Genomic DNA, 14,351 nt, shown 5'->3' with positions numbered 1-14,351 from the left:
TATTCCAGATGAGGTCTGACCAAAGAGGAGTAGAGGGCAATAATGACTTCACGTGATCTAGACTGTATGCTTCTGTTAATACATCCCAGAATTGCATTTGCCTTTTTTGCTGCTGCATCACACCTTTGACTCATGTTCAGTTTATGATTTATTAGTATACCCAAGTCTTTTTCACATGTGCTGTTGCTTAGCCCTATTCCTCCAATTCTGTATATGCTTTTTTCATTTTTATTGCCCAGATGTAGTACTTTGCATTTTTCCTGTTAAAAAACATTCTGTTAGTTGCTGCCCACTGCTCCAGTTTATTTATATCTTTGACTTTTCTTTTACTTTTGACATATCCCCAGAATCCTTTTTTATTGATTTTGATATCTCTTGCAAGCCTTAATTCATTGTCAGCTTTAGATAATCTGATTTGTGCCCTGCAGGTTCTGCAGACAGCATTATATTCTGCTTTAGATATGCCTCCCTCTTTCCATTTGATAAACATTTCTTTCTTCCTTTTTAGAATGTGTTTAAGTTCTGTTTTCACTCATACTGGTTTCCTTAAATGCTTCATATTCTTTCCTCTTTTTGGAATTGTTAATGATTGTGCTTTGAGAATCTCATTTTTCAAGATTTCCCATCCTTCCTGGACATTTTTGTCCTTAAGGATATTCAGCCATTGGATCCCTCTGATTCTCTTTCTGAGTCCCTTAAAATCTGCCTTTCTGAAATCTAACCATGAAGTCTTACTCTTCACAGGTCTTCCTTCTCTATTTATCCAACAATCTAAAATAGCATGGTCACTACCTCCTAGGGTCCCAGCCACTCTTACCTCAACCATTTCCTCCCTGTTTATAAGGATTAGATCCAAGTTAGCAGATCCGCTTGTTTTCTTCCCTACCTTTTGGAAGATAAATTTGTCAGCAAGAGAGGATAAGAATTTGCTTGACCCCTTAGTTTTGCCTGAGAGAGATTCCCAACAAATGTCTGGATAGTTGAAATCTCCCATGACCACAATGTCATATTTTTTGGAGAACTTGGTCATTTTTTGCATAGAGTTCATCCATATCTTCAGCTTGCACAGGCGGCCTGTGGTAAATGCCTACAATGGTGTCCCTTCTGTTGTTCTCTCCTTGTATTCTTACCCAAACAGTTTCCACAGAACTCCCTGTCTCTGAAGCTTCAATCTCTGTGCAGATAAATGCTTTTCTAACATACAATGTAACACCTCCTCCTCATTTATCAAGTCTGTTTTTTGCAAATAAGTTGTATCCTTCTAGCCTTGTGTTCCAATCATGTGTATCATCCCACCAAGTTTGAGTGATTCCAATGACATCATATTTATTCTCCTGTGTTAGTAATTCCAATTCTCCTTGTTTGTTGCCCATGATTTGTGCATTGATATAGAAACATTTTAGTTTGTGATTGGTCTCTCTCCTTCCAATATTTTTATTATTTAGATTTTTTTGTCTTTGTTCTTCCTTTTCACTTCTAATAGTAGAGTTCTCAATAGTGTTTGTCAGGTGTATGGCTTTTTCTGGCCATTTGCTTCCCTTCCCACATTGTTCTAGCTTAAAGCTCTGCTGATGAGTGCAGCAAGGCGACTTCTAAATACATGTTTTCCAGTCTTTGTAGGGTGCACTCCATCTCTAACAAGCAATCTATCGTATAGGTAATTAACTCCATGATCCAGAAATCCAAATCCTTGCTGACGGCACCATCAACGTAGCCAGTTGTTTACCTGCAGAACCTTATTCCACCTCCTTGTTTCATGGCCATCTACTGGGAGGATGGAAGAGAAGACCACCTGTGCTCCCAGTTCTTTCACTTTCTTACCTAAGTTTACAAAGTCACTGCAGATGGTTTCCAGGTCCTTTCTTGTAGTGTTATTTGTCCCCACATGTATTAGCAGGAATGGGTGGTCTTCTGTAGGTCTGAAGAGTCTTGATATCCTGTCAGACACATCTTTAATTTTTGCACCTGGAAGATAGCACATTTTTCTTGAGGTTATATTCGGTCTGCAGATAGCGGCCTCTGTTCCTCTCAACAGGGCATCCCCCATGACCACAACTCTCCGTTTCTTCTTCACAATATTTTTCTTTCTCCATCCCGGAGGACTCTGAGGGCATACAAAGCTGTTCTTTGTGGGTAAAGTCTTATCTTGATGTATTTCTTCATCGTTCTCCTGCGTGAGAGCCTGGTACTGGTTCCTGAGCAGAATGGGTGCTGACTGCTTCCCAATCCTCCTGCTTCTCTGTGTCACATTCTTCAATTTCTCCGTTTCTTCAGGTGCACATCAAATTTCTTCTCTTTCTGTAACATGAAGAGATAATTCTGCTCTGTCTAAGAATTCTTCACCTTCCTTAATGATTTTCAATGCAGCTAACCTCTCTTCTAGATTTTGCAAATTTTCCTCCAAGAGGGACACAAGCTTGCAATTCTGGCATGTGAGGTTTGGCTTTTCCACTGGTAAGTCTGTGAATATGTAGCAAGAAATGCAGCTCACCAAATGGCTCCTGGCTAGTGTTGAGCATTCCGATACCACAAGTATCGGGTATCGGCCGATATTTGCGGTATCGGAATTCCGATACCGAGTTCCGATATTTTTGTGATATCGGAAATCGGAATCGGAAGTTCCCAGTGTATGGTTCCCAGGGTCTGGAGGAGAGGAAACTCTCCTTCAGGCCCTGGGATCCATATTCATGTGTAAAATAAAGAATAAAAATAAAAAATAGGGATATACTCACCCTCTGACGCGCCCTGGTTGTAACCGCTGCAACCGGCAGCCTCCGTTCCTAAGAATGAGCGAGTGAAGGACCTGCGATGACGTCGTGGCTTGTGATTGGTCGCATGAGCGGTCACATGAGCGGTCACGTGACCAATCACAAGCCGCGACGTCATCGAAGGTCCTTAACTCGGCATTCTTAGGAACGGAGGCACCGCTAAGAGCAGGGGCCGCCGGAGGGGTGAGTATATTAATATTTTTTATTTTTATTCTTTATTTTATACATAAATATGGATCCCAGGGCCTGAAGGAGAGTTTTCTCTCCTTCAGACCCTGGGAACCATTCCGATATTTTGTGTCCCATAGATATGCATTGGTATCGGGTATCGGTATCGGCGAGATCTGATATTTTGCCGGTATCGGCCGATCCAATCCGATACTGATACCTTTGCATATCGGAAGGTATCGCTCAACACTACTCCTGGCCTCTTCCATGTTCTTACTGTTAAAAAGATATCAAAGCAGTGAAAAACGTGCCAAAATTCAAGTCTACTGGAGCATGGTTTACCGATGTCCTCCTTTGAGCTGCAACGGCCAAAATCCAGTTTTCTTTGATTTTGCAGAGACTCTTTGCTTATCCCAGAATGCACTGGGAATATGCAAATTCTCAAATCAAGATTCTTCCCCTGGTTTACCGATGTCTTCCTTTAAGCTGCAATGTCCAAAATCCAGTGATCTTTGAGCTCGGGGAGACTCTTCTGCATATTCCCAGTGCATTGTGGGATAAGCAATTCTCTCCTTAGGACTCCTCCCCTGGTTTACCGATGTCCTCCTTTCAGCTGCAATGGTCAAAATTCAGTGATCTTTGAGCTCAAGGAGACTCTTCGCTTATTCCAGAATGCACTGGGAATATGCAAATTCTCTCCTCAGGATTCCTCCTCTGGTCTAGTCACACCTTGGTGTCTAGTGCTTCAGTTCTCCATCCCCTGGTGTGTACTAGTTTAGTTTTCCAACCCAAGCTGTTTAGTAGTTTAGTTCTCCAACCTCTGTTGTTTATTAGTTTAGTTCTCCATGTTATGGTAAGTATTTGTTTACTTCTCCAACCCTAGCTGTTTACTAGTTTAGTTCTCCAACCCCTTTTGTCTAGTAGTTTAGTTCTCCATCTTATGGTGTGTAGTGGTTTAGTTTGCCAACTTTAGGTATTTAATAGTTTATTTCACCAAGCCCTGTTGTATGGAAGTTTAGTTCTCCTTCTTATGGTGTGTAGTGGTTCAGTTCTCCATCCCCCAAGTGCCCTACAAGACTTGGGGATTCCAAGACTTGTGGAGAAGCCCCTACCCAGACTGCCCCCACAGCCACCAGAGTCACCCAATGCCCAGTCAGCAAGATGCGCGCTTGCTCGTCCAAGTGCCAGTGTTGAAATGCCCCTGGCAGACTAGAATTTTTCAGCGAATGGGTGATGTTGTCTGTGACATGCTGGTGTAGCGCAGAAACAACTTTCTCAGAAAAGTAATGGTGACTTTGCAACTGGTACTGAGGGACTGAGACGACTATAACTTTTTGGAAACCATCTGTTTCCACAATGCAGAAAGGCTGTATTCACATGGAAAACAGAGTGGATTGGCCATCCAATTATCACAGAGATCATAGGCCATGAGTCATGCAGAACCACCCGCTGTGAACTTTGGAGCGAAGAGCTCTTAGCTGATCCCTATGCTCCAATTACATGATTGGTCGATGATCAACCGAGGAGGCTGCAGGCTGTTCACAATAATTAGTTATCGGAAAACTAATAGTGAGCGTGCGGCATATCCACCTTACAATGCATGGAATATGTGTATGTACCACTGTACAATCATTGCTAACTCCATGACATCTCCACACTCCTCGCTGCCAACAACAATCATGTTGTTAAAAAAATTAATACTGTAGATACAGGACCATTAGACGCCATTCTCCTTTGGAGGTTCACACCATCAGGGTCTTCCATCCACTCTCCCTCAGAGTAGCGGTCATATACCGTCCACCAGGCTCACCCACCCACTTCCTTGACCACTTTTCTGGCTTGCTGCCACACTTCATGTTCTGAGAATTGCCAGCCCTTATCCTGGGACACTTCAAGAGCCCTACCTCCCCAACTTCATCCCACCGTCTATCTCTATTTCTATGCACTTTGAACTGTTGGAAAACTTTCTACATTTCCTGTAGTTCTTGACCAAGTTTGCACATACTGCAGCAGGGATTTTGGCACGTTCCTCCATACAGATCTTATCCAAATCTTTCAAGTTTCGGGGGTGTCACTGGGCGACATTGTCGTCAGCTTCCTCCAAAGTTTTTCAGTAAAGATAGGGTGCAGAGTGTATATTAATGTGGAAAAAAATGAACTTTTTAGAATTTACAACATGGCTGCAATGAAACAAAGAGTGAAAAATTTAAAGGGGTCTGAATACTTTCCATACCCACTGTGCATATCAAATAGTTTACAAGGTAGGCCTCTAAAAATTGTTAATGCGGGTATCATAAACACCTTAAAAAATGTATATCAAAGGTAGCATCATCACCCTGTTGATATAGTGGTGGAGTAGGAGGCTGACACAAAAAAGATAAAATTCTGAAGTGTATACCCATATTTGGGTGGGAAGAGGTGCATGGGAATAGACCAGAAAAAAAACAAAAAAAACCTACAGTTGAGTATGTTCCGCTGCTGACATCCAGTGTTGTAGAGAAGTCTGGTCCAATTCACCTCTTGTTCATTTGATAAGAGTCAGCCTCTCAGCCTTTTCAGTTGACAGGCAGATGAGCCTATCGCTTATAATACCCCAGCAGCATTAAAACCCGCTCAGACCAAAAGTTAGCAGCAGGGCAGGCCAGGACCTCCAAGGCGTAGAGAGACAGTTCTTGCCGTGTGTCTATCTTGGATACCCAATAGTTGTAAGGCACAGATGAATCGCGGAGGACTCTGGTACTTTCAGCAAGGTACTCCTTCAGCATCTTCCAAAACAATATATTGAGTCCATTATGCTGTATAGAGCAATACATAGGGTCATTATATACTGTATGGAGCAAAATTTGTGGCCCATTATCCTGTATGGAGCAATATATTGGGCTGCCCATTATTCTGTATGGAGCAATATATGGGGTCCAAAATTCTGAATGGAGCAATATATGGGGCCCTTTATTCTGTATGGAACATTATATGGGGCTCATAATACTGTATGAAGCAATATATTGGACACATACTATTGTATAGATCTATATCTGGGCCCCATTATTCTGTATGTAGCAATTTATGGGGCCCATTATTCTGTACGGAGCAATATATACGGCCCATTATACAGTATGGAGCCATTTATGGGCCCCATAATACTGTATGGAGCAATATATGGGGCCCATAATACTGTATAGAGCAATATATGGGGCCCATTATTCTGTATAGAATTATATGGAGCCCATTATATTCTATGGAGCACTATGTGGTAACAATTATGCTGTATGGAGCAATATTTGGGGTCCATAATACTGTATGGAGGTCTACATGGTGCCCATAATACTGTATGTAGTACTATGTGGTGCCCATAATACTGTATGGAGGTCTATATGTTGCTTATGCTGTATGGAGGACTATACTGTAGACATTTAAATCCCCCCCAGCACACGCACTGTGCGCAGAGAGGATTCACCGGTTTCTGACATATTATAAAAGATAGATATCACTCATGTAATGTAAGAAGTAAGTGAAATCTTTGGCATTGCACTATACTTTATTTCTTATCTGTGCATCGTGAATCGTGGTATATGTTAAAGGGGCAAACTGAGACTCTTTCGCCCGGGGCCCACGAAAATCTTGAACTGGCCCTGGGAGCGAGCCACAGACATGGAAGGCCATCTGTCTAATTCACATACTGTTTCCTGGAGTGTCCATCAGGTGACAAGACCCCATTCTCCCGAGGTATGAGGCATCCAGATATGTCCACACAGTATACCATCAGTACTTGCCAGTCTCTGCTGCTCAGTGGCTTATCACTACTTTTCTGTGTGTGGTTGCTCAGCTTACACATTATTAAACTGTCAGACAAATATTTTTCTGTCCACATAGTTGGTGTTCGCAAAGAATGGCATCGCGGACCACATGTAGCACTCAAGCCACACGTTGTGTATCCCTGTACTAGAGGGACTGTCTCCCTGCCCTGACTGCTGAGTGCTAACAACCTCAATAGGCACCTAAAATCACCCTAAAATGGCTGCAGGACTCTCTGCCTTGTCTTTTATATAGGGTCTAATAATACCCCTTTTTGACTTCCCCATAATTCACTGCAGTTATGACTAAGCTATATCATAGATGCAGGGCAGCCTGTGTGGCCTTGCAAAATATCATTAGCCCAGTCTATGATGATTCAGTGTTGTGTGAAATAGCACCAACCATTTTATTTTTTTTTTGTTTTGCAATCATTACTAATTGTATCACAAATAGTGTTGAGCATTCCGATACTGCAAGTATCGGGTATCGGCCGATATTTGCTGTATCGGAATTCCGATACCGAGTTCCGATATTTTTGCGATATCGGAAATCGGAATCGGAAGTGTGCGGTGCGTATGGTTCCCAGGGTCTGGAGGAGAGGAGACTCTCCTTCAGGCCCTGGGATCCATATTCATGTAAAAAATAAATAATACAAATAAAAAATAGTGATATACTCACCCCTCCGGCGGACCCTGGCGCTTAGCGGTGCCTCCGTTCCTAAGAATGCAGGGAGTGAATGACCTTCGATGACGTCGCGGCTTGTGATTGGTCGCGTGAGCGGTTACATGAGCGGTCACGCGACCAATCACAAGCCGCGACGTCATCGAAGGTCCTTCAATCTGCATTCTTAGGGAACGGAGGCAGACGCTTGGACCGGTGAGAGCCGGGGCCGTCAGAGGGGTGAGTATATCAATATTTTTTATTTTTATTCTTTATTTTATACATGAATATGGATCCCAGGGCCTGAAGGAGAGTTTCCTCTCCTTCAGACCCTGGGAACCATTTCGATATTTTGTGTCCCATTGATATGCATTGGTATCGGGTATCGGTATCGGCGATATCCGATATTTTTTGGGTATCGGCCGATCCAATCCGATACCGATACCTTTGCATATCGGAAGGTATCACTCAACACTAATCACAAAGTCACAGAGACTTGTGAATTTCAGGAAATTTGGCTCAAAGTTTATCTGCTCATCTCTACTCACCACAAATAATAGATCAAGTGATATAAAACTCAGCACAAAATGTCACTTTTTGGCTGGGATTACACAGCTAAAACTATTGCTCTAAGTTGCTGTTATATTACAGCATAATGCAGGGGGTGAATGAGGTTGGATTATGACCTACAAGCTACTGCAACAGTGACATGTAAGTCACAAATTGTCGGAATTAGTGATGAGTGAACGTGCTCAATGATACTCGGATATTACTCGAGTATCTAGGTGCTCGGATACGCTTTGCACTCTGCACTCATCGGGCATTGGCTGGTGCTTGGTTTGATTGCACGAATCCCTGCCCCGCATGTTTGGTGCCTGTTACACAGCCAATAAACATGTGGCAATTGCCTGCTAGTCACTGTAATGCTGTAGCCACCATGGTAGTCGCATTACTATGAATGGCTGGCATCATTACCTGATTGCCCTGCAACAGTTCACAACATTTTTTGTTCCAAAAATCGACTATTGTCATCTATACAGTTGAACGAGCTTTGTGTAAAATTCTGGTGTTTAAAATTTGTAAAAACACTTGCCTTGCTGCAATTCAGAAAAATTTGTGTTCCAAAAATTGACTATTGTCATTCATACAGTTGAACATGCTTTGTGTAAAATTATGGTGTTTTGAAATTTTTTAAATACCATTTGGCCTGCTATAGGTGGCAAATTTTTTTTATTTTGTTTAACTTTTAGCTTCAATTTATCAATGAAACTTGGTTTCTAGAGACCTAGCTATTACAAAATACGCAAGGCGCCTGATAAGGTATGGGGAAGTAGAAATGCTGATGATGGTGCACACAGACGGCGAGGATGTGACTGCTGCGCCTGTTGCTGGAGCACAAGCAAAATGCCCAACTACGACACATACAAGTGCTTCTCACTAAATTAGAATATCATAAGAAAGTTAATTTATTTAATTTCAAGAGGAAGATGAGTGACACCAGACCCAACAATGCAGATGAGCTGAAGGCTGCTATGAAAGCAACCTGGGCTTCCATAACACCTCAGCAGTGCCACAGGATGATTGCCTCCATGGTACGCCGCATTGATGCAGTAATTGATGCAAAAAGAGCCCCGACCAAGTATTGAGTGCATTTACGAAACATACATTTCAGTAGTCCAACATTTCGGATTTTAGCCCCTTAACCCCCTCGGAGCTTTTTTCCTTTTTGCATTTTCGTTTTTTGCTTCCCTTCTTCTCAGAGCCATAACTTTTTTATTTTTCTGTCAATATGGCTGTGTGAGGGCTTGTTCTTTGCAGGATGAGTTGTATTTTTGAACGACACCATTGGTTTTACCATGTCATGTAATAGAAAACAGAAAAAAAATTCCAAGTGCAGTGAAAACGCAAAAGAAGTACAATCCCACACTCGTTTTTTGCTTGGTGTTTTTACTAGGTTCACTAAATGCTAAAACTGACCTGCTGTTATGATTCTCCAGGTCATTTTGAATTTATAGTCACCAAACATGTCTTGGTTCTTTTTTACCTAAGTGGTGAAAAAAAATTCCAACCTTTGTAGAAAAAAAATTGCTCCATTTTCCGATACCTGTAGCGTCTCTATTTTTGGGATCTTGGGTTGGGTGAGGGCTTATTTATTGCACACTGAGCTGACGTTTTTAACTATACCATTTTGGTGCAGATACGATCTTTTGATTGCATTTTAATGCAATGTCGCGGGGTTTTTTCTCCAGGGGACCTCTGGTTGTCATGCCAACACACTGGTGGCCCACAATCACATGATGCAGGTCACCGGTGGGCGTATTTCCAACGTGATTACCGGAAGCGCTTGTTAAATGCCGCTGTCATCATTTTACAGTGGCATTTAACTAATTAGTAGTGTGGGTGGGTCGCGATTCCACCCACAGATATTGCGGGCACATGTCAGCTGTTCAAAACAGCTAATATGTCCCAGGAAAGATGAGGGCCTATCGCCGTACTATTATACCCGATGTCGGAAAAGGGTTAAAATCATTTTTCAAGGTGATGTTATAAAGTATTCTAATGTACTGAGATAATGACTTTTGGGTTTTCACTGGCGGTAAGCCATAATCATCAACATAAACAGAAATAAACACTTGAAATAGAGCACTCTGTTTGTAATGACTTTATATAATATATGAAATTAATTTTTTGTTTTGAAGAACTGAAATAGATTAACTTTTTGATGATATTCTAATTTAGTGAGAAGCACTTGTAGCTGCCTGTCCCATTTTGCCTGGAAGGCGTGAGACATCACTTGTGAAGCCACACCAGTTCGAACAGGTGGTTGGTTTGATAGCAGACAATGCTTCCAGCATGATTACCAGCACCACTCAGTCTTCCACATTGTCCAGTCTCACCTCCCATAAATCTGGATCACTTAATCATCACCTTGATCCTCCTCCCTCCAACCATGTCCAGCCCCAGGAGACCAGTGATCCCACATTAGGACACTCCGATGAGCTCTTTACATCATCATTTCTTGATTGTGGCCTCTCACCCTGCATGCTTCAAGAAGGAAAATAGGACATGTTGTTGAGTGATTCACAAAACATAGAATAGCAATGTTCACAAGGAGAGGTTGGTGGGGAATGCCAAATTTTGTCTAAAGAGGTAGATGATGGTTAGACACAGTTGCTGATAAGTCACATTGTTAAATCACCAAGTCAGGAGAACTAGGGTACAGGGTGTTGTGGTGGAAGATGACATGGTGGATGATGAAGTCACTGACCCAACCTGGGAAGCTAGTATTCAGAGTAAGGTCAAAACAGGCAGCAAGAGGCAGTGGGGTCATCAGTGGGAGAAAGTGGGCAAGTGTTCCGCAGAGCACCGACACCTGTGAATTTCTTCTTCAAAGAGTTAGGTGTTCCTTAGTCTGGGACTTTTTTAAAGAGAGTTCTAAGAAAAAAAAGTCAATTGCAACCTGTCCAATGCCAAGATCAGCAGGGACCTGACCACTAAGAGCCTAACCACCACCAGCATGATCAAGTACAAGCCATCTAAGTACATGACTCTTTCCCTGTGCTAGGTGTTTGCCATTCCAATGTCCATGACACTGGCGCAGATATCTCCCACCCTGCAGCTGTCTTTCTAAATTCTGACTTAACGTCATCAGGCACTTTCAAAACCTTGTCTCAGCACAGCGTTCAGCTGTCCTTACCCCAGGCCTTGGAATGAAAAAGAAAGTTCCCTGCCACCCACCCAAAGACCCAAACGCTAAACGGGTACATTTCTAGGCTGCTTGCAGTGGAAATTTTGCCATTTAGATTTGTAGAAACAGAGGATATCCAAAAACTCATAGCAAAGGCCGTCCCTTGGTACTCGGTCCCCAGACTCCACTATTTCTCACGGTGTGGTGTCCCTGCCCTTTACCAACAGGTGTCCAGGAACCTCACCTGTGCCCTTACCAATGCACTGAGATTGTCCACTTAATGACTGAGACGTGAACCAGCGCTTTTTGCCAGAATTGTAATATGTAGCTGATGGCACACTGGGTGAACATAGTGGAGGCAATTCTGGCACAGCACATGTGCTTCCCGCGCCATGGACTGTTGGCTCTACTTCTATCAGAGATTCCTCAAACTCATACACCAGTTCCTGCTACTCCTCCTCATCCTCCATCTCCAATTTGTTATCTCATAGCAGGTCATGTACATCAGCTGAGAGCTGGAAGCTCTGTAGCACTGCCTCAGGGAAGCGGCAACAGGCTCTACTGAAAGTAATTTGTCTAAGAGACAAACTGCACACTGTAGCAGAGTTATTGAAAGAAATAACAGACCAGGCAGATCTCATACCATTGGGCAGTGAAGAAAAAAATAGATACATTTTTGCCACCAAAATTTTGTTTTAGCCCCAGATTTTAAATTTTTATGCTGGGAAAAGGGTAAAAATGATGCAAAAATATACAGTATCTCGCAATTTCTGATGAATGTAGAAATACCCCATATGTGGCTGTATTGTACTGCTTAGCCACACGGCAAAACTCTGGAGGGATGGAGCGCTATCAGCCTCCTAGAGCACAGATTTTCCTAGAATAGTTTGCCAACTCCATATACAGAGACCCTAAGTGCTAGAAGAGCAGCGTTTTCCCTCAAGTGACCTTATTTTGGAAATTATACCCCTTAGGGAATTTATCTACAGGTCTAGTGACAATTTTGACTCCATGGATGTTTTCCAGAGACAAGCAGCAGTGCATGTTGCTGAGTGAAAATTGCAAACTGCCGTTGTAGTGACAAGTATGTTGTAGTGACCAGTATGTTGTAGTGACCAGTAAGTTGTGGTGACCAGTACGTTATGCCCAGCTCATACTTCTGGAGACATGCACCCGTAAATCAGGTGTGCTTTCATCGCTACAGAAATGCCAAACATGTAGATGCTAAATGTGATTTAGGCACACTGTGGGGTACACAAGGAAGGGGGGCATTTGGATTTGAGAGTAGGGAATTTGCTGAATTTGTTTTGGGGGGTGAGGAGGGATTTTGTTTTTCCAGAGCCTTCGTGCTACCCGTTACGTGGAAGCCCTCTATATTTCCATTGACAGATGACAGACCTGAGTTGCGACATTTTTTGTGTGGATTAATTTGAAGCTTTTGTTGGGAACATTTTACATAAAGTTTGGGATACCATTTATCCTGCGCTCTATGCTGAGCACTTACTTTGGGATTTCTATCTAAATCTCTGAGTGATATAATTCAGATGAAACACCTGAAGGATCCATTCACTATAATGAGGCAGCAGAGTTACCTCTGTTGAGCGATGTCCTTTTTTTCAGAAATGCTCAAAACTGTGGCAGTTTTTATGCATGCCTTAACATAAGGACACCCCTGGATAATAGGTCAGACGGCATCCATAGTGTCTCCATCTGCCTTATTTTAGAGAATCTTCTGCCGGGGGTTCCATCTGAATCACAGATTTAAGAGCTTTACACTGAAATCCCGGTGTAAGAACAAAGCACAGAGCGTAGGATAAATGTGAGACGAGTGTTACTGCGATCTTTGGGAGGCAGAATGAACAAATCAACAGCAGGTGAAGATATGGTTTTATTTATTTTTTACACCATTCCTTGTGCAGTATAAGTGATTAGATGACTTTATTCTTCCAGTAGCTGCGATTACAGTGATATCAGATTTATATTTTTTATGCTTGGCTGCTGTCACACACTAAAAGATGCTTTTCTTTGCAAAAACAAAGTTTTTGCATTGCCATATTTTGAAAGCTATAATTTTCTCATATTTCAGCTGACACAGTCATGTGAGGATTGTTTTTTTTGGGATGAGTTGATGCTTTTATTGGTACCACTCTTGGATACATGATGTTTTTTGATTGCTTTCTATTCTGATTTTTGGGAGGCAGAATGAACTTAAACCAGCACTTCAGAAATTTTTTTGGGGGGGTTCTTTTTATGTCCTTCCACATGTGGTAAAATTGATAAGGTAGCTTTATTCTTTGAGTCAGTAAGATTACAGCAATACCACATGTATATCTTTTTTATGTTATGCATACTATAACATTGGTAGTCTTTTTGTAAGCACTTTATATTATTATTATTATTAGGTATCATTTGGTAACTTCAGATATACAGTAAATGATGACTCTGTTGCAGGTATAAAAACCTACTTTCATGTATCCCCAAGTACATAACCTAGCTGCTCTGTATACCCTTTAAGAGTTACTCAAGCCTCCTTTTTCTCCTGTACCTATTCCTGATTTTTATTTGATACCATTTAACCTATAAAATATATTAAATGTTATTTAATTATATCTTTCACTTCTATTTTTTGCTTTTATGCACCCAGTATGGGCAAATAATCTTTTTTTTTTTTTTTTGCGGCGTTCACTAAAGGGGTTAACTAATGGGACAGTTTTATAGGTCATGTTGTTCCAGAAGCAACAATACCAAATATGTGTACTTTTGTTTTGTTTTGTTTTTCTTTCATAAAAATAATAATATATATGGGTACAATATATTTTTATTTTTTTTTATTTTGTGATTTTTTATATACACTCACCGGCCACTTTATTAGGTACACCTGTCCAACTTCTTGTTAACACTTAATTTCTAATCAGCCAATCACATGGCGGCAACTCAGTGCATTTAGGCATGTAGACATGGTCAAGACAATCTCCTGCAGTTCAAACCGAGCATCAGTATGGGGAAGAAAGGTGATTTGAGTGCCTTTGAACGTGGCATGGTTGTTGGTGCCAGAAGGGCTGGTCTGAGTATTTCAGAAACTGCTGATCTACTGGGATTTTCACGCACAACCATCTCTAGGGTTTACAGAGAATGGTCCGAAAAAGAAAAAAAATCCAGTGAGCGGCAGTTCTGTGGGCGGAAATGCCTTGTTGATGCCAGAGGTCAGAGGAGAATGGGCAGACTGGTTCGAGCTGATAGAAAGGCAACTGTGACTCAAATTGCCACCCGTTACA

Source organism: Ranitomeya variabilis, chromosome 3 (assembly GCF_051348905.1).
Source record: "Ranitomeya variabilis isolate aRanVar5 chromosome 3, aRanVar5.hap1, whole genome shotgun sequence".
In the NCBI taxonomy this organism is placed as follows: domain Eukaryota; kingdom Metazoa; phylum Chordata; class Amphibia; order Anura; family Dendrobatidae; genus Ranitomeya; species Ranitomeya variabilis.
Note: the sequence above shows the minus strand (reverse complement) of the source record.